This window comes from Dasypus novemcinctus, chromosome 2, assembly GCF_030445035.2.
Source record: "Dasypus novemcinctus isolate mDasNov1 chromosome 2, mDasNov1.1.hap2, whole genome shotgun sequence".
In the NCBI taxonomy this organism is placed as follows: Eukaryota; Metazoa; Chordata; class Mammalia; order Cingulata; family Dasypodidae; genus Dasypus; species Dasypus novemcinctus.
The window spans coordinates 34,865,256-34,884,739 of NC_080674.1; the positions used below are offsets into that span (position 1 = coordinate 34,865,256).

Sequence of the window (19,484 nt, forward strand, 5' to 3'; positions counted from 1 at the left end):
TGTTTGAGGGCCAGTATCCCATAGTGCCTTGTAATTGCCTGCTGCTTTATTTGTGCCCCCTCTGTCTCTAAACTCATTATGGTCAATGTCACGGTCATGGTCAATGTCAGCTTGCTTACCATTGGCTCCTTAGCACCTGGTCTGACACCTGGCCCAATAAGTCATACTCTAAGATAAAATGACAGGCTAGATTAGGCTTTTGGGGTACAGGAAGAGACTTGCCCAGGTTATTTTAGGCACATGGGGTTTATTAGGAGGATCTCCGTAACATGCAGGCAGGCATTTCAGCAACTGATTCCTCAGAGCTCTGCTTATCAAATACATCTCAAGGGGAGGTGATTTCTAAAAAAAAAAAAAAACCTTTGCAGTGGAGGGGATTTTTGAGCTGTGTTGAAAGATGAATGGGTATTTGTCAAGAGACTAAGGCAGGCAAGGGGATGTTGCACACTCACCTTAAGCCAATTGGCTGCTCGCAGTAATCTGGGAGCTTCTGATTAGCAGGAAAGGTTGGGGACTGCACATCTCCTGTCCCATAGCCTTGCTACCAGGTGGTAGGTTACCCTGAAATCACGTCCTTGACTCATACCCCACACAGAACAGGGGGTAGGAAGTAGATATGAAAGTGGTCCACAACCTGCTTTTCTAAGTTCGTTGACATCTATGCTGTTCTTGTAGGCGCCCCAATGAGCCCCTGCCAGGAGAGAGTCCCTCGGCAGCACACGCAGCAGCACTCTGAGGGAAATATCAGCTCACTTAACCATCAGGTCTGCAGACAGAATCCTCCATTAAGGGGGAATGGAGGGGAAGACCTGGTGGATTTCCAGAGCTGAAGCACGCATCAAAGGTGCCAGGCCACCCCGGATTCTTAGAGCTCAGCAGGCGAGGACAGAGGTACCTGTCCTAAGCTTTCTAGCCACAGGAAAAAAAATCTCTCATTCCACAAATGAAAGAAAAAAAAAATTCCTAACCTCCATCTTGGAAACTACAGAAACTTCTGCTGCAGATTTAGATAATCTTTCAAGTGCTCACTGTGGCCTCTTCAGCTGTGGGCTCTTCACGATGGGCTCCTGAGAAGTGCCCTTCAAATGTTAACACATGCTCTCTAGAGTGTAGATTATGGTTGACATCCCTTGGCATCACAGTCTCCATCAAAGTAAATTTCAACCTAAAGGAGGAGTGGGTAAGGACATTCCTGAGAAGGTAAAAAACATTAGCAAAGCTCATGAGTGAATTCACAGGTAACCTCTTCTTAGCGGGTATGAGTTGGGCTCATGTAAATTGACCACTGGGTACTTAAACATCAGAGACTTTTTCACATCAAGGTGCACGTGAGTGGCTCAAGCCTCTCAAGATCCTTCTTATTTATAAAATGTATATAATAAGAGTGTCTACAACATAGGTTTTGGGGGAGGATTAAAAGAGATGGTACACAGAACTTGACACAAGTCTTCATACATAGTTAATGTTCAATAAACATCACTATTGTTGTTATTACTATTATTGCTGTTGTTTTCCTAGTGCCTACCCCTGCACCTGGTTCATTGTAGGTGCTCAGGAAATAGTTGCATGAATGAATGCATTTAGAAGTCCCCCACTTTATACTCATTCATTCTACAAAATGCTAGGCACCTAGTTATGTACCAGGCACAGTGCTAGGCCCTGGGAATAAGGCCACTGATCTTACCCTAAAAGAGCTTGCTGTCTAAAGGGTAAGCAGACATGTGAATAGCAGTGGGGTTGCTGAAGCACCAAGGAGGACCCTGTATTTTAGTAGGGGAGGGGGTGGTGAGGTCTCTAGAGGAGGTGATATCTGAGCTGAATCCTGAGAAAAGAACAGGAATTAGACAGGTGGAGGTGGCTGGGGTGGGAAGGACTGTCCCAGTTTAGGTGTGTTCAGAGGCCCAAAGCAAGAAAGAACCTACCTTGCTTTACACTATTCTAGACAGGTAGTTTGATGCTTAAAAATGATTGAAGGGAAGCGGCTGTGGTTCAAGCAATTGGGTTCCCATCTACCATATATGAGGTGCAGGGTTCAATTCCTGGAGTCTCCTGGTAAAGGCAAGCTTAGTGAGCTGGCCTGTGCGGTGAGCTGGCCCCAGTGGAGAGTTGGCTCATGCGGTAAACTGGCCTGAGTGGAGAGCTGGCCCGCGCAGAGTGCTGGCCCATGCAGAATGCTGACATGCACGGCATGCTGGCCCGCACAGAGAGCTAGCGCAGCAAGATGATGCAACAAAAAGATACAAAAAGGAGAGACAGTAAGAGATACAGCAGACCAGGTAGCTGAGGTGGTGCAAGAGATTGAATGCTTCTCTCCCACTCCAGAAGGTCCCAGGATCTGTTCCCAGTGCCACCTAAAGAGAAGACAAGCAGACACAGAAGAACACACAGTGAATGGACACAGAAAACAGACAACGGGGCGGGGGTGGCTGGGGATAAATAAATAAATAAATCTTTAAAAGATTTATTTAAACTGGAGACTACAGTTAAATTTTAAATTTTCTCTTACGCTACTATATAAAAATCACTCATGTATACTGAGTGTTAAAAAGATGAAAATGAAAGCAGATACTGCCACCAAGTCTGGAGAATGGAAGATGGAAGTAATTATCTTTTCTCTTTTTCTATATATATATTATTTTATTTTTGCTCTTCTGGTTTGTTTTAATGTGATTTATGCAATATCCAAGAATGTAAGCTTTTAGTCTTGAGTTTCCAGGTCTTGGAGCTGATTTTACTGAACCTGTTGAAGGCTACAAATAATGACTGCATGTCCTTTTTGCTTCCACCGGGTTTTCCAATCGGCAGTCTTAATGGGAGTTCATTAGATCAGAGTCCCAGGATATGTGTGGTGGTAGCATGGATAGGTCCTGGGCAAAGGTCTGAGAAGTTGAACAAATTCTTCCATGGTCTTCAAACCCTTTTATTGTATCATTCTTTGGAGTTAGGATTAGAATCAGATGAGGGAGCATTTGTAGGGTAATAGCAAATCACTTGGCTAGCTGGGCTTCATCTCCAAGGATTAACTTTGACTTTCCTTTCCCTGGAACTCAGGCTCCCAGTATTAGGTTGGGTTTATTTCAGAATTCCTTTCATCGGGCATGGATTTTTAAAGGTTCTTTTTATAAGGTTAATTAACTCCTTCTCAAACACCTTGTATAACTAGATCGCCATTCCTACACAGATGTTTACTTGTGAAACATCTTAGGACTCATACATTTACTCTATGCATAGACTTACTGAATACCTTCTATAAGCACAGTACTGTAAAAAATAAGGAAATGGAAGAAGATGGGAACTTTAAAAAAAAACGTTTTTAATAGACTTTAAGTAGCTTACAGCAGGGTTTCTCAACTTTGGTACTACAGACATTTGGGGCTCGAAAATTATTTGTTGTGGGGACGTACCGTGCGTTGTAGAATGTTTAGCAGCATTGCTGGCCTCTACCCACTAGATGCCAGTAGCACCCCTCTCCACAGTTGTCACAATCAAAACCATCTCTAGATAGTGCCAAGTGTTCCTTGGGGGCAAAATAGTTCCCTGCTGAGGATCATGGCTTAAAATATCAGGCATTGTCCCAGACACTTCATATTCATTTTTTCATGTAACCACCCCTCCTCAACAAACCTAAGGAAGATGGCTTGAATATGAGAGAAGGAAAAGTTAACTGATTCACCCAGAGTTCCATGGGTAATAAACCTGTGGTTTGAGGTATATACCTAGGTTTTTGTTATTCTTTTTTTTTTTTTAAAGATTTATTTATTTAATTAATTCCCCCCCCCCCCGGTTGTCTGTTCTTGGTGTCTATTTGCTGCGTCTTGTTTCTTTGTCTGCTTCTGTTGTCGTCAGCGGCACGGGAAGTGTGGGCGGCGCCATTCCTGGGCAGGCTGCTCTTTCTTTTCACGCTGGGCGGCTCTCCTCACGGGCGCACTCCTTGCGCGTGGGGCTCCCCCACGCGGGGGACACCCCTGCGTGGCAGGGCACTCCTTGCGCGCATCAGCACTGCGCATGGCCAGCTCCACACGGGTCAAGGAGGTCCAGGGTTTGAACCGCAGACCTCCCATATGGTAGACGGACGCCCTAACCACTGGGCCAAAGTCTGTTTCCCTGTTATTCTACTTCATTCACTGACCACTCACAGGCCCATCCCCAAAGGAGCTTAAGAAAGGCAGTGCTGTGAACCAAGTAAGCGGCACTTGTTCTCATTGGCAAAGAAGTGGCATGAGCACTCAGAAGAGTTGGCAGTGAGCTGAGGCGTTCACGGAACACATCCCTCAGATTTTAGAATATTCTTTGCATGTTTGTGGGTAAACACTGTAACTGGAACAGTGAGTTCATTTTGTGGAGCAGTAGGAGTTATCTGGACAGGTAGAGTTGGGTAGCATTTAAGAGCTAGTGCTGGTTCCAGAAGGACTGCGTTCGCATTCTGATTTTTCTAATTACAAATCCGGGTGACCATGAACTAATTAGGTTGGGCCAGTGTCCTTACCTGTAAAAACGGATTAGTAATAATAGTACTTATTCTTTAGTTTGTAGTAAGAATTTATTTTTTTACAAGATTAATTTTATTACTTCTCTCCATCCCCTCGTTGTTTGCATTTGCTGTGTCTGTTTATTGTGTGCAGGTCTTCTTTTTCTAGGAGGCACTGGGAACTGAACCTGGACCTCCCGTGTGGGAGGGAAGTGCCTAATCACCTGAGCCACCTCTGCTCCCTATTTTGTTGCATGTCTCATTGTGTTTCCTTGCTGTGTCTTTTGGTTGCATCATCTCACTGCATCATCTGTTGCATTGTCTCACCGCTCCAGCTCTCCGTCTTGCTTGCCTTCTCCAGGAGGCACCAGAAATAGAACCTGGACCTCCCATGTGGTAGGCAGGAGCCCAGTTGCCTGAGCCACATCCTGTAATAAGGATTTACTGCATTAATATGTAAAGGACTTAGAACAGCACCTGGTATCCAGTAAGTGCTCAATAGATACTGGCTTTTTAGTACTTGATTCTGTTAGACTTCAATGAGAGTTTATAATCTATATGATAAATGGTGGGAGCTTTTGAATCAAGGCCTGCAAGATGCTCCACATGTACCACAATTGCTCTGCCTAGGCTCATGGCAGAGATCACCATTTGAAACTTTTGGGTCAGAAATCAGTCTCTGGTTCCATTAACAGTGATCAGGGTGCCAGTGTCATGTGGCTCAGCCCCTCTGTGGGGGCTTTGGGTTTGAAGCATTGAAGGCATTTTTCCAATGGGAAAAGGGAGAAAGAGGCCACGTGGGCATCTGTTCAGGTATTCATTCACTCATCCATTCATTCAATCGACACTGACTAAATACCTTTCATATTCCTAGCGTCATGTTTCTATTAACTACATCTGGAACACAGCAAGTCACCACGCTGCCCATGTGTCGGCTGAAAGTTTATTGGCTGTAATTTTCATTATTTAGTTTCAGGACAATTCAAAGTTATATATTCTGTGGCTTGTGTCAAAATTCTGAGGTTTCTTCTCCTGCTTCACTTGGTACCACTGCTGGGTTTTGTATTTATGGAGATCTGATGGCCCCGGATGTGGTTGGGGATCTTCTCCTGGGAATTTCCCCTTTCTTCCTCTTTCCAGCTTTTTATAGCTACATAAGGTTTAGATCTGTTAGCAAACACTTGTATAAGTATGCCCTTCTCTGTTTATAGACACGGGATAAATTGTCCTATTGAGAATATATCTGTCCTTTGGAGTAATTTAGATCAAGGTTTCTTATTTTTTGTTTATGTGTGGTTCATTTGCCTTTCTAAAAATCATTTTGATGTCTGCTTCTCTCATGAATCATTCTACTGTTGATATATAACAGCACTCAATAAACCTCATTAAAAATCTTGTTTTGATCTAAAAGTAATTGACTAGGGAAAATATGTGACCCATCCATGTGCCTTTCTCGTGGATGCTAAATTAATAGAAACAGTTGGATTTTAGGACTACCGGGGACATCTGATAAGAGACCCATAGAAATGACCAACCTTGAGTCTGGACCACCAGCATGCCAGAAATACTCCGGTTCTTTTGCTGTAGTGTACAGTCATGATGCATTTGTTTTCACTCACTCAATAGTCATTGAAGACCTACTATCTGCAAGGTTGAATTTTAGATGAATTTCTACATTTTTCTGATTAATAAACTAGAGGAGGACCTTGATTGGATTCTTCAGCATTGTGGGAGATCCAGTACACCTGATCAGAAGCCAATGTCAGGCCTTCCCAGCCTCTGCCATGTAAAGAAAAAAGGACTGTGTCCTACAGTCAGTGTAAATCTATGGATGGCTTGGTTTTTAATTAGTTCCCAAACCTGGGCGAACAGAGAATGACTTTCTTTTGCAACGTTTCCTCCATCCCAGGAGCTAACGATACTTAATGATGGAAGGTTATAGTGTAATGATCAAGCACACCCTTTTGAGTCAGATTAAATAGGTTTGAAGTGTGACTCCAACATTTATTAGCCATGTTACTTAACCTCTCTGTAATAAATGGAGCAGGTAACCTACATTAAGTATTTAGCACAATGCCCATCATAAGTATGGTAAGATCTTAATAATTCATAACTATTTATGTTGTCATCATCATCATCAACTACTACACAAAAAGCAATGCTTCCTGTACATAGGAACAGTATGTAGGAGTGAATCAATCAAATATACCTTATCATCAGTGTCTGAGATTGGACATGTTCTGAGAGATACCCACTCCCATACAGAAAACAAAGTTCCAATGAGATGGGTGCCTACTTGTGGAAAGTATTACATTCTTGTGGTACCTTATGTGTGAGTGAGGGAACACAGAAGTTCCCACATTTGATGGAATAACTATAGCCCAAGAAGGAGATGAAAGGAGTTCTCCAGCCTGGTTTTTGCATAAACACACACGTAGGATTGTCTTAGGGGTGAATATTGCACAGCAATGTCAAACCAGACAATTCTAATGACAAGTCAATTCCCATCTCAATCCAGCAAGTCTTCTTTATATCTGGCCCAAATTTGAATTTTGCACTTTGAAGCTCTTACCTCTTCTGTCTTCTGTAGAGATGAGGAACAGCTGGTCACTGTCTTTTTATAATAACCCTTCAAATAGAGGAAGACTGTTGTGTTTGCCTTTAGGCACTTTTTCTCTCTAGACTAAACAAATGCAAATCCTTTAGCCTTCCCTCATAGGTTCTTTTCTGTCTCTTTAATCATTTTGGTTCTCCTTTGGAACTTTTCCAGTGTCTCCAATATCTCCCTTAAAATAAGGGGCCTGAAACTGGGCATACCACCCTAATAAGAGTCTGTCTGCTGTCAAATTCTTTTTTTTTTTTTTCCTTTTTCTTTATTTTCTTTTAAATGTTACATTAAAAAAATATGAGGTCCCCATACACACCCCCATCCCACCCACGCCACCCCTCCCACATCAACAACCTCTTTCATCATTGTGGCACATCCACTGCACCCAGTGAATACATTCTGGAAAACCACTGCAGCACATGGTCAGTGGTCCACATTGTACTCCACACTCTCCCCCAGTCCACCCAGGACACACAGGACACACAACATCCAGCATCCATCCCTGCAGCACCACCTAGGACAACTTCAAATCCTGAAAATGTCCCCAAACCATATCTCTTCTTCCCTCTCCCTACCATCAGCAGCTACCATGGCTACACTCTCCACATCACTACTACAATTTCTTCCCTTACTAATCACAGTAGTTCCCCAGCAGAACACAGTAAATCCACTCTAATCCATGCTGTATTCCTCCATCTTGTGGACCTGGGATGGCTATGTCCAGTCCCCCTCTACATCAAGAGGGGGTGTAGATTCAACATGGATGATGGATGCAGTTCTCCTGCTTGTAGCTGTAGGCACTCTTGGCTTGTGGTGTTGACCCTCTTCACCTCCCTGTCAGCTGGCCAGGGTAAGTCCAAGAAACCAGAGGGTAGGAGTTGCAAGTCTGCTGAGGCCCAGGGCCTGGCTGTCACATGGACAGTTCAGAGATTCAGGTCTCCTGAGTATATACCAACCCAAACACCACAGTCCAGTAAAAGTGACAGAAGAGGCATGTGTAGAAAGGTTATATCTGAGTCCAACTCCATCATACTCAGGAATACAAACTCCAAAGCAGGGCCAACTGACATGGCCCTGAACTCCAGAACCATCTGCCTTGACCATAGAACCTGTGGGTCGCTGCAGCCCTCAGGAGAACCAGCACCTGGGTTTCCATCTACCTTGGCTGTCTTTGGTACCCTGCTGAGGCATGCATAAGCATCACCCCCTGATGACCTCCCGACTCTTTTTTGGAGACTCTTAGCCATGTAAACTCACTTGTCCTTTCCATTTCCCCCTTTTTATCCAAAGTCAAAAAAGCAGTTTTTACATGTAGGCTGAGATATTCTGCCGGTCTGAGTTGACCTCTTTGTTCATGGCCTTTTTATAGTTACATCATCAGCTAGTGCTTGGTAGTAATCCCTTGGTGCCAGGGAGGTTCATCCCCGGGAGTCATGTCCCACACTGGGGGTAAGGCAATGCACTTACATGCTGAGTTTGGCTTATAGACTGGCCACATATGAGTAAAATGGAGGCTCTCAGGAGGTAACTCTTAGGCACCCCACTGCTATAGGCCTAGTTCATATTTCAGGCACACAGGCTCATAATTGGAGCCATCAGTATCAAGGGCTCATCGTTGGACCATCCATCTTTATTGGTCTTTGCCATTGCACTTGGGGGATTGTTGTTGTTCCATTGGGGAATGAGATAGAGCTCCCCTGGTCAGGATTCCAGTACTCTCTCATCTGTCGTTTCCAACTGAAACCACTATGAAAATATCCAAAGCTTTCTATGTACCCTGTATACATGCCCTGGAGAACTCCCTCCCAACTGTGTACAGCCCACCAATGTGCTGTCAAATTTTTTATTATGGTGGAGGGAGGAGGAGAGTCCTTCCCTTTCACATTGAACTCCCACTAATATAAATTCTTACCAGTATTGTGTTGCCTACTTTCTTAGCACAACGTGCAGATTCGTACAAATGCATGAGTCTACTGTGATCCTCATGTCTTTTTCAGTTTTTTAGGTAAATCTAGATATTAAGCCCCATATGTATCTGTCATTTTCATCATTGCCCCTCAGGATATTACTTTGTAACCAGCCATCATGCTGAAGTCTATACTGTGTTTTTGTTGCTCTTGTTTCTTTTTAGGAGGTACCAAGGATTGAACCCAGTATCTTATATACGCAAGCAGAAGCTCAACCACTGAGCTACACCCGCTCCCCTAAACTGTTTTTAACGAATCATTTCCTTAATGTGTTGAAGCCACTTTGGATTCTTATAACATATCAGCAGTTTCTGCTCAAATTAATGTTATTTGTAGACTCTGGGTGTGCAAATAGCAATTTCAAGTGTTATTTAAACCAGACCCAGGATAAAACTGTCGGCCACATTTCAAGCACCCCTTTGTTTACTGAGCGGTTGATCTCTTTTCCAGTCGGCTGTGAAACCAGTAAGGGAAAAGACCCACCAGATCATATCTTTCTGGCGTGCTGATGGGAATGTCATATGCATTCAAAAGCTTTCCTGAAATTAAGATCTTATACAGATGTGGTCAAATGTTTAATTCCCTGCACACACATGCTAAACTGAGCTGAGGAACAAAGGTGGAGGAGGGATATTTATTTGTGTTGTAGTTAAAAGCATAGATTTACACTAAGCAGTATTGATTCACACAACATAAAAGTACATTCCAAAATGAAGGAGTAGAGAAAGGAACTGAAATGTTAGGAAACTGTCAGTGGAAAAACCAACCAGAAAGCAAGATAAGGAGCATTTCTGAAATTATGTTTTGAAAATAATTCAATATGTAAAATTTATCTGATACAGAGATGCTACATAAAAGTATGCTAATGAATTTGCAAGGTCTCCTGCCCCATGGCAGAAGATTGGGAAAAGGGGATGTGAAAGACCACATTTATTGAAACCCTTATATTTGTCAGACAGATACTTTCTATTAAAGAATTCTGCTAGACTTGGCTTTTTCTAAAAATCATCAGCCTAACTGGCTTTGGCCCAGAAATTGCAGGTATTTTGAGGTCTGTCTTGCAAGACTTGCCCTCACTGGATGCATGTAGTGTTCTAAAGGATATTGTTTCCTTCCCGTACTTCCAAAGAAGGCACACCATGGCCTGGTGCTCTGGCATGCATCCGGGTTTGCTGGGGTGCGCACCTGAATGAAGCACCTGCAGGTAATTCCAGGACTGGTAATTGGGATGACTCTTTACCACGCACTCTGCAGGCTGCTTCTGAGAGTGGGCAGATTTCCAGCAGGGCTTGGACAGAGCTTGGCCCTCCAAAGCTCTAATTTCCCATTCCAGTGGCAGTTATGGGAGGGGGCCTTGAAGCCTTCTTTGGGCTCTTCCGTTTTAATTAATTGCTTGGAATTCCACCAGATCTATCCATTGCAAAATTAATTTACTTTTAGGGGCTGCCGGATACCCAGGAAGAAAACCATAGCTTAGAAAAACAGAGCCGGGGAGTGTGGCCACAACAGGATTCTGGAACCAACTCCAAGGAGTGGGACCAATGTGTGCGCCTGCCTGCAGCGTCCCAGGAGGCCCAGGGATTTGACTGTTTGCTTGTTTATGCTGAGATTTGTGTCTCAACCACAGGCGTTCCCTGTCCCCTGGTTCCCCACAGGAGCTCCAACCTGGATCCCTCTCAAAGCCCGGTGAAAATTTGTTTTGAGCACAAGTTCTTTAAAGGCTTGAGGTTTGGCACAGCAATGCTTTGACTTTTCAACAAGTGTTTGAGGCGGAAAAATAGAATAAAGTAAAACACACCTTCTGAAAAGAAACCTTGTCACACAATGAAAACGCAGGATGCCTCCCTCCCTCCTTGCCAGGCCCCTCTCCTGCTTTAAGAAAAGCAAGCACTCTTTTCCTGTCTTATTTGTATTCCCCTTAATTTAAGACAGGAAACCCTCAGTGGGTGTGATGTAAACAAGTCAGCCTCCTGGCTTGCGTTTCCTCATCAGTTTGCAGGAGAAATGGCTACACAGTCCAAGCCCACTCAGGCCTCTGGGGCGGGGGCTCCTGCGTGTTCCCTGAACCCGGCAGAAGCTGGGAGGGGCGCGGGGAGTGAAGGTGTAAAGGAAATGCTTAAGTTGTGCAGTCACCCGGCGATTGTAATTCAGCGGTGGTGAATTTGGTTACTCCAGCAGAAAGCATCTGCGGAGATTTCTGGAAAGTTTCCCGATATCCTGCCGGGGGTGATGGTGGGGATTTTAATTTGGCGCCCCCCGCCGCCCCCACGGCAGAGTAAGAAACCTTGCTGCTGCTGCTGCTGATTATGAAACGGGGCGGGTTAGGAAATGAACTGATGTCGGGGAGGTGGCGTGGCGAGCGGTGGCTGCGAGGAAGCTTCGGTGTCTGGGTTGGACATTTTCTCCTTCAAACAGAGGTTGCAGCTGCAAGCTCCTGAGCCCTTGATGTAAACAAAGGTGTCTGAATCAGAAACCCCCAACTCCCAGAAATCCTCCCCGGGGCGGTTTCCTTTTTCCCTGCAAGGGGAGTGACCGGGGAAGGGGTTCTGGAATGCTGAAGTTTTGACAAGTGAGCCAGGGGAGTGACGCCGGCCGGCGTTAGGATTGCATTACAGGCTTTTCATAACCTCCGCGGCCGGGGGGCCTGGAGCTGGGAGGAGGGACCTTCCCCCAGACTTGGAGTCTGCCGAGGGGAGCCCCAGCCGGACCCGCGCTCCAGGAGGACGGCCTGCGCGCCCCGGGACGGTCTAGAGGGCGGCGCGGAGGGGCGCGGCCCTGGGCGGGGAGCCCGCGCCCGCGGGAGCGCCAGCAGGTGATTAGGCTCGGGAGCAGACCCTGAGCCTGACCAAAGCCGGCGCGAGCCGATTACCCGGGAGGTCAGCCGCTCCTGGCTGAGACTCCGAGGACGCTGAGGCCAGGGATCCCAGAGGAAGCCAGCCCGGGAAGGTGACTTCAGAGCGGGAGGTAAGGATCTGTGTAGCCAACAAGCAACACACCGCAGGCTTCCCGAGTTGGGGATGCAGATGGAGGCGAAGTCCATAAATGTGGCAGCACAGCCGCTTCGTCGGGGAAACAGAGCCATCTCCTCTTCTACTTTCCTCATCGAACAGAGCGCTTGGGTGTTTTGCTTTGCCTTTGTGTGTTTACTTCTTTTCCTCGGGAGGAATAAGTGCCTTGGAATTGGCTTGCCATGGACGGGACCAGAGGAGGCGCCCTAGTTGTGCAGTGGGCAGGGAAGGTGGAGCTCTCTGTCAGGGAGGCTCAGGGGATCAGCCCTGAAAGAGCCGCGGTTCTTTGGGCACCTCGGATGTGAGGTGCTGCTGGAACCCCGGGGACAGGGGCGGGGGGCGCAGAACGGGGCATCTGTCAAACCGTCCTGGGGATGACGCTGGGAGAGTGCAAAGCTGTTTCTCTGAGAGCGGGAACTTTGTTTATGATCCCACAGGAGTCATGATTTCCTTTGGGGACAGATCTGCATCCAAAACTACCAAACAACTTGCTTGGACAACATCCCCACCAGTGGTTCACAGCCTGTTTTGATGGTAGTATCTACAAATCAAAGATATTTAAAGATGGAGGATGTTTAGAAAGAGTGGCATTTTCTGTCATTTTCTATCATGTCTCTAGCAGGCTGTTTATAAATACTAGGAGTGAAATGAAGTCAGTTTTGTCTCATGAGACGGAGAGGTGAGAACGAGGTAATGACAACTGTTACCTTGGGAACCAGTCCTGGGAGAAAAGATTCTGCGAAAGTAAGCAGTAAATGCTTTTCATGAAAATAGGTCAGGCAAGAAGAAAAACTAATATGTATATATATAACAACGAAAACAATAAATAAAAATTAAAAATAAAACAATAGGTCAGACTGAGTTTGATCTCATAGGGGTGGTAACAAAGTTTGTAAACAATATAGAAGTATCTTTATACAAAATATAGTACTCGGGGATTTCATAACTCTTACATGGTCTTGCAACTCTTAATTTCACATTGCAGGTGCATTGAAAAATAATGTACGAGGGGCTCTTCCCATCCCAAATATTAATTTACCAATTTTATGTTCACTAACCTGTAGATGCTTTGCAGCTCCCTTTTGCTGAGATTTTACAAAGTTGAGAGGGTACAGGACCCGCTAATGTTCAGGTGCCTTCAGGGTCTGCAGTCAAACCCACGGCCCCTAGGGGGCAGCAGTGGGAACTCACTCGTGGGCCCAGTGGGCTTTGGGGAAAGCTGGCCTCAGTCAGGTTGTAAAGGAAAGAACAGTTCTCAGAATGGGCCACAGATAGAAGAAATGGAACTACGATGTACATGGGAAAGTCCCATGAGGACTCGGGATTTCAGACCTGTAGCATACTCTTTAAACAGGGCTCTGTGAGCCCTTCCTGCCATGCGGGAGTGTCCAAGGAGATTATGTCGAAACTCTCCCTAATCTAGGGCAACAGGAAGACAACACAAATAGCAGCAAAGTTAGCCAGAACTGCCTTTCTCTTTGCCGTCTCACTTCTAGTAGTCACCCAGCACTGCACCTGGCACATAGTAGGGCTTCCTTCAAGCCGCTGGTTGTTTGTTTTTGTTTTTGTTTTTTTTTTGCTGTCCCCTATAATCTCCAGGCAGGTTCACACTCAGGAATTGTTTCTTTGAAGGGAAATAGTGACCCAGTTCCGGCCCATTCCCAGAACAGCAAGTTCTGTTCTCTCTGCTCTGCCATGTGCCTGGATCGGCCTTCTTCTTCAAATCTTCTCTTTCCCTAGGGTTCAACTGAGTGCCTTTGCCCTGCCTTCTAGAGAGTGTGTCCTCAGGAAGCTGTTCGAGAACCTTTTTCTGATCCTTGCTTGGGCTCTCTTTCCAGAACGGATTCACAGCCTGAACTTTCCTTCCTTATCAAATTATATACATACCTAATTGAAAGAGTCAAATATTTTTTAATAAGGCTTAGAACTAGAAACAGCAGTCACTAGTTCCACCCCTCACCGCCTCAACTCCTGTGACCCAGAGACCACCACTTTCCACCCTGTAGATCATTCTAAGCAACAAGCTTACTGCTTCACATGGTCCATGTCGCTCACGGAACCCTCTGTCCTGCTCAGTTCTGGATTCTTGTGTCCTGCGGCACTGCCGTCATCACACCGAGGCTTTCCTTTGCCTCTTTCTGATCTGGCATCCCTGTTTCCTAGACCCAGTCTCTTCCTCTTTCTTTGTGTATGCTCCAATTTTGGTGGAACACATCTTCCAGAAACTCCTGAGAAAGAGTCTGTGGGAGGTAGGTATTTTGAGATCTTCGAGGTTTGATCTAGATGGGAAATCCTTTTCCCTCAGCATTTGGAAAGAATTACCCTTCCGGGTTTAAATATTGACATGACTGATGCCATTCTAATTCCTGCTGTGTTGAATGTAACTATTTAACCCCTCTCTGAAAGCTTTAGGATTTTCTCTTGTCACTTGTAATATCCTTTCTCTTTGCCATGGAATTTCTTACTTGGTGTGAGTCTGACTTTTGTCCATTTTGCTAGGCTTTCAGTGGACCCTATTGATTTGGAAAGTCATATCTTTTACTTCTGAACAGTTTTCTCCCAGTCTTCTGGTGTGCCTACTACTTGGAAGAGGGCCCTCATGGATAGAATTTCTAATGTTCTTACTTTTTCTCTTAGTTTCTATCTCCTTTTAAAATAATTTACTTCCTGAGAAATTTCCTCAGCATATCTTCCAACCCTTATATTGAATTTACATTTCACCATAAAATCACTAATTTCCAAGAACTTTTTGAAAATCTGCTTTTCTTCTTATAGCCTCCAGTTCTTGTTTCATGGAAGAAAATTTCAAACTCTCTGCTGATCTCAATTAGAGCCTCTTTGAAGTTTTCTTCTATTCCCTGTACTTTTTATGTTTCTCTGATTTCTTATTTTTATTTCTCTCTTTCATGCTAAAGGCGTTCCTCAAATGTCTGATGATTCTTGAGCAATCACTGAAAAGCTAATTGGAAGAGATGATGGGGCTTAGAATCAGGAGTAATTCCTCTTATGAAAAGGGACCTAGAACGGTGTCTCAGAATCTAGAAAAATGCCTAGCACACAATAGATTTTCTGTATATATTTGCTGAATGACAATCTTGGTAGGGCTCGAATAGGAGCAATTATTTGAAGCTCCCTCAGCAGATTCGAACATGCAGCCAGCACTGAGAACTGCCCTAGGATTTGCCCAGTGGGCAGTATTCCTGGGGCACTCGCACCTGGCAGCAGGAGGCCTTTCCTCCTTGGAGAAACTGACCAACTGATGAGAAGTGCCCCACACCGAGGGGAACTAGTGGCCTGTGGCATTCTGAGAGCCAGAGGATGGAAGGAGCCCAGAAGACTAACCATTCTTACTCGCCTCTCTACAGCAGTCCCCCCACCCTCTGCACCTGGCGGCTGTAAGTCCAGAGTTGCTCAGATGCAGCAGAGTGAACAGGCTGTAGGATAGAGTCACCTGCAGGAGGTAATGTAGGGGGTCTGGCTGCCTCATATACCCTCAGTGCCTGGTGCCTCCAATCCTGGAGGTTCTCTGCAGTTCTGTGGTATGAATCCCAGCCTGCATCTGGGCTTCCCGCACCGCTGTGCTGGGTTTCAGCTTTCTCTCATCTGCTAAGCCAGTTCGCACTGTTCATCTGCTTTCTAGCTTCCAATATTCTGTTAACAGTCATGGTGTCTTCTGTTCTCTCTGTCTTTAGCACCTGCTCTCTTTTAAATTCCTTGGCTCTCAGTCCATCATGTTTCCCTACCTGATGCTCCCACCTGGCCCTAGGTCCCTCCTTGCAGTTCTTTTTCTGTGTTTATACCCCACTACTTCAAGTGACCACGTGTGACTGAAATGCAAATAGGCCATGTTGCACTTTCATCACTCCAGTAATAATTAGACATGTCACAGACCCTGAATGCAGTGATTGTGGGCATTTATTTTAGGTATGTTAGTCTTCTCCATCAGGTCATTAATTATGGATTATTAGGCAGAAGACATTTCTGAGGTTCTAGCTTATCAAGGTCTTCTCTGTAAGGTTAACTGTCCAGCATGTTATTTTCTTTGAAATAAAGTCACATTCATTTCCTTCTTTGGTCATCCCCAGAAGTCCAATGGGTGATGTAGTGACCATGTGGACGCTGGGGCATGCATTCACTGAAATGTGTAGCCCCTTCTATTAGAGGTAATTTCTCCACTTGCCAGAGGTGAGTTTAGGAAAGAGTATGTGATCCAGGTTGGGCCAGTGAGGTGTGAAGGAACATTTTACTCATTATCAAGAAAAAGACACAAAAATAGATAGCACCCTTTCCTTTTTTCAGCACCTTGCCATTTGGAACTGCTTTCAATATCTTACCTCCAGCCTAGGAGGAAGCCAGTGCATGGAGAGCAGAGCCCAGAGAATCATAGAGAAGCTGGACTTGAGCCCTGCCCTTCTCTGCATTTCTTGTCATGTGAGATGATTAATTTCCTCCTTGTTTAAGCCATTTTGATTCAGGGTTTGGTATCATTGGCTGCTTAATTGATGCAGGTTGATATTTATGTGTCACCTCATCTCCAAAAAAGGCTTTCTGCAGACCACAGACTCACCTTACTGGGAGATTTGAGCTGCTTGATTTCTCAGTCTGATTCCAAGTAGGATTCTTCACCATGCTTTTATTTACTATGCAGATGAAAGTAATTTCATTCTTTCTTTTACCTTCAAAGGAAAAAATAACTATTGAGTCATTTGGGGTGGGGGGGAATGAAAAGGGGTTCCTTGCTTTGGAGACTTCTAGCTGATCCCAGCACGCAAACATTCTGTCACAGAAGTGAAGCCTGCTCTTAAATCCCACGAGCCATTGAAGTAATCTCCTGCGTTCCAGCCTGTGAAAAGCTGAGAACACGTTTTCAGCTGCACCTGTGATTGTTGAGGCTGGCACGTCTCCCTGCACACTTGGTATTGTTTTTCTCTTTCATCCTTTGCCCTTGCACACCCACATCTTTGGGAACCCTTGAAGATGAAATAAACTCCGGAAGTGCTCAGTAGTGCCAGGATGAACGGATGGTAGGAGAAAGTGGCCTGTCTGTTCCTGTTTTTACTGGTCTGACTCAAGTGTCAATGACACACTATTTTTATGAATGGAAGGCCCTCCTGATCTGTTCCCTTCCTAATGTAATGTAAGCCTGAAGGGAGGCCCCTAATTGCACTTAGCATTCGAATATTGCTTTCCTGTTTGTATCTGTATCTCTTACTAAACCACAGCTTTAAGAATGGACACTTCCTATTATGACATAACTAAAATTTATTGAGCACTTACTATCTGCCAGGCACCATTGTAAGCTCTGTATGTCTGAGGTTATCTAATCCTCACAACAGCCCTATAAGGAAGGTATGGTTGGTATCCCTGTCTTAGAAATGGCAATCACTGAGGCACATAGTATATAGGGAAGCTGCTCAAGATGGTTTGATTTTTCAGTGATGGAGCAGACGTCGCAATGTCAGCCGTTCGGTTCCAGAGTCCACTCTATACAATATAATATGTATGCTTCATACTACATGATCCATCACTATGTGCTTAACACTCTTACTCCATCTTTGGTATACAACAGGGATTCAAACCTTATTGTGAATGAATAAGCACAAAGACTTTTCAAGTTATTACAAATTCATTAATTTTAATGGTAGCATATTCCCCCATAATGTGAAAGTACCATAATTTGTAAATCTATTTCCCCAGGGTTGGACATTTAAGTAGTGTGGGTTAGAATTTCTGAAACTGGAACTGTCCTGAGAAATCTCAGACAAGTGGTCACAAATTGGGAGGTGGTCATGAGACATTTTTTTAACTTTCCTCTTCTTCTCCCTCATGCCTTACACCTCTACTGCTCTGTATTACTCAGCCAAAAGGGTGCCAATGCAAAGTACCAGAAATCTGTTGACTTTTATAAAGGGTATTTATTTAGGGTAGACGCTTACAGTGAAAAGGCCATAAAGCATAAGTTACTTCCCTCACCAAAGTCTGTTGCCACATGCTGGAACAAGATGGCTGCCGGTCTCTGCAAAGGTTCAGTCTTCCTCTTGCTCCTAAGGCTCCGTGGTCCCAGCTCCCTCCATTCTCAGATGCAGGCTGGCATAAGGCTTGACTGTCATCCCTGGGCTTGTTTTTTTCTGGGTTCAGCTGCTCTGGTCTCTTCACAAGGTCAGCTATAGATGCTCAGACTCATCGCTCTGCCGGGGGCCTCAGGATCCTATCTAATGACTGTCTCTCTTCCTCTGTGTTCTCCTTTTCCATGCCTTTACTTCTGTGTGAGTGTCTGTTTTATCCCCAGGGGGGCTGAGACTTGAGGCTGAGTTGCACTCTAATGATATGGTTGGATCAGAGCCCTAATCTTAACATAATTTAATCGATGTCTCAGCTAAATCTATTACAGTCAAAGGGTTATCAAGCCAGAGGAACCAATCAGTTTATAAACATAATCCGTATTTCTTTTTGGAAGTCATAAATATTATCATAAATAATATTAAATCACTACATGCTCCCTCTGGGAGAGGCACAAAATCTCATCCCAATTCTAGTTTCCTGACCAGTAGTTGAGCACCTGCTTCCCATGTACATGGTACATGGTCCTGGGTTAATCTCTAGTACTTCCTAAAAAAAAAAAAAAAAAAAGATGCTCTGAAGGCTCTAATATTTTTGGAACTTTTTTCCAGGGGTCACTGCTAAAGGTTAAGCATTATTTGGCAGGGAGTTGCTGTTCGAAATGAAGATTCCTGAAATTTCCCTGATAAGTGCCGTTTTCCAGGAAATTTTTCTTAGCGTGTCTTATTACACTAGAATCTAGAGAGAATAGATCTCTTTCATTAGCGATTGACTTTAACTTTTTTTTAAAGATTTATTTATTTATTTATTTATTTCTACCTCCTTCCCCACCCTCCCTGTTGTTTTGCCGTTACTGTCTGCTTTTTGTATCCATTTGCTGTGTGTTCTTTTGTGTCTGCTTGTCTTCTCATTAGGTGGCTCCGGGAACCAATCCTGGGACCTACCAGAGTGGGAGAGAGGTGATCATTCTCTTGCACAACCTCAGCTCCCTGGTCTTCTGCGTGTCTTACTGTCTCTCCTCTGTGTCTCTTTTTGTTGTGTCATCTTGCTGTGTCAGCTCTCCTCACAGGCCAGCACTCCATGAGGGCCAGCACTCTGCGCAGACCAGCACTCTGCGTGGGCCTACTCGCCTCGCAGGCCAGCTTGCCTTTACCAGGAGGCCCGGGAATAGAGCCCTGGACCTCTGATAAGATAGATGGGAGCCTAATCGCTTGAGCCACAGCTGCGTCCCTTTAATTATAGACTGTTGGCTGACCTCTGGGATTCTTGTTTTAACTGCCAACCAATAGAAAATATTACTAGAAAAATGCTTTACTACGCAAACTTTGGAGTTGGTTTTATCTAAGGAAATGTAGGAACCTGTGAGGATAGAG

The 19,484-nt window shown here is 44.8% G+C and overlaps 1 protein-coding gene across 3 annotated transcripts in view; it reads left to right on the plus strand.

Moving 5' to 3' along the window:
* Positions 1-19,484, plus strand: part of PDZD2 (PDZ domain containing 2) — a 432,190-nt gene that overhangs the window by 182,465 nt on the left and 230,241 nt on the right. The window contains exon 1 of one of the 3 annotated variants that reach the window (XM_071207654.1): positions 11,793-12,007. The exons of 1 other annotated variant lie outside the window; for it this stretch is intronic. The gene's annotated coding sequence lies outside the window, so the exon portion shown is untranslated. Of the gene's footprint in view, positions 1-11,792; positions 12,008-19,484 lie in introns of those variants that run through there. One more of the 3 variants, XM_058307512.2, reaches the window with a different exon arrangement.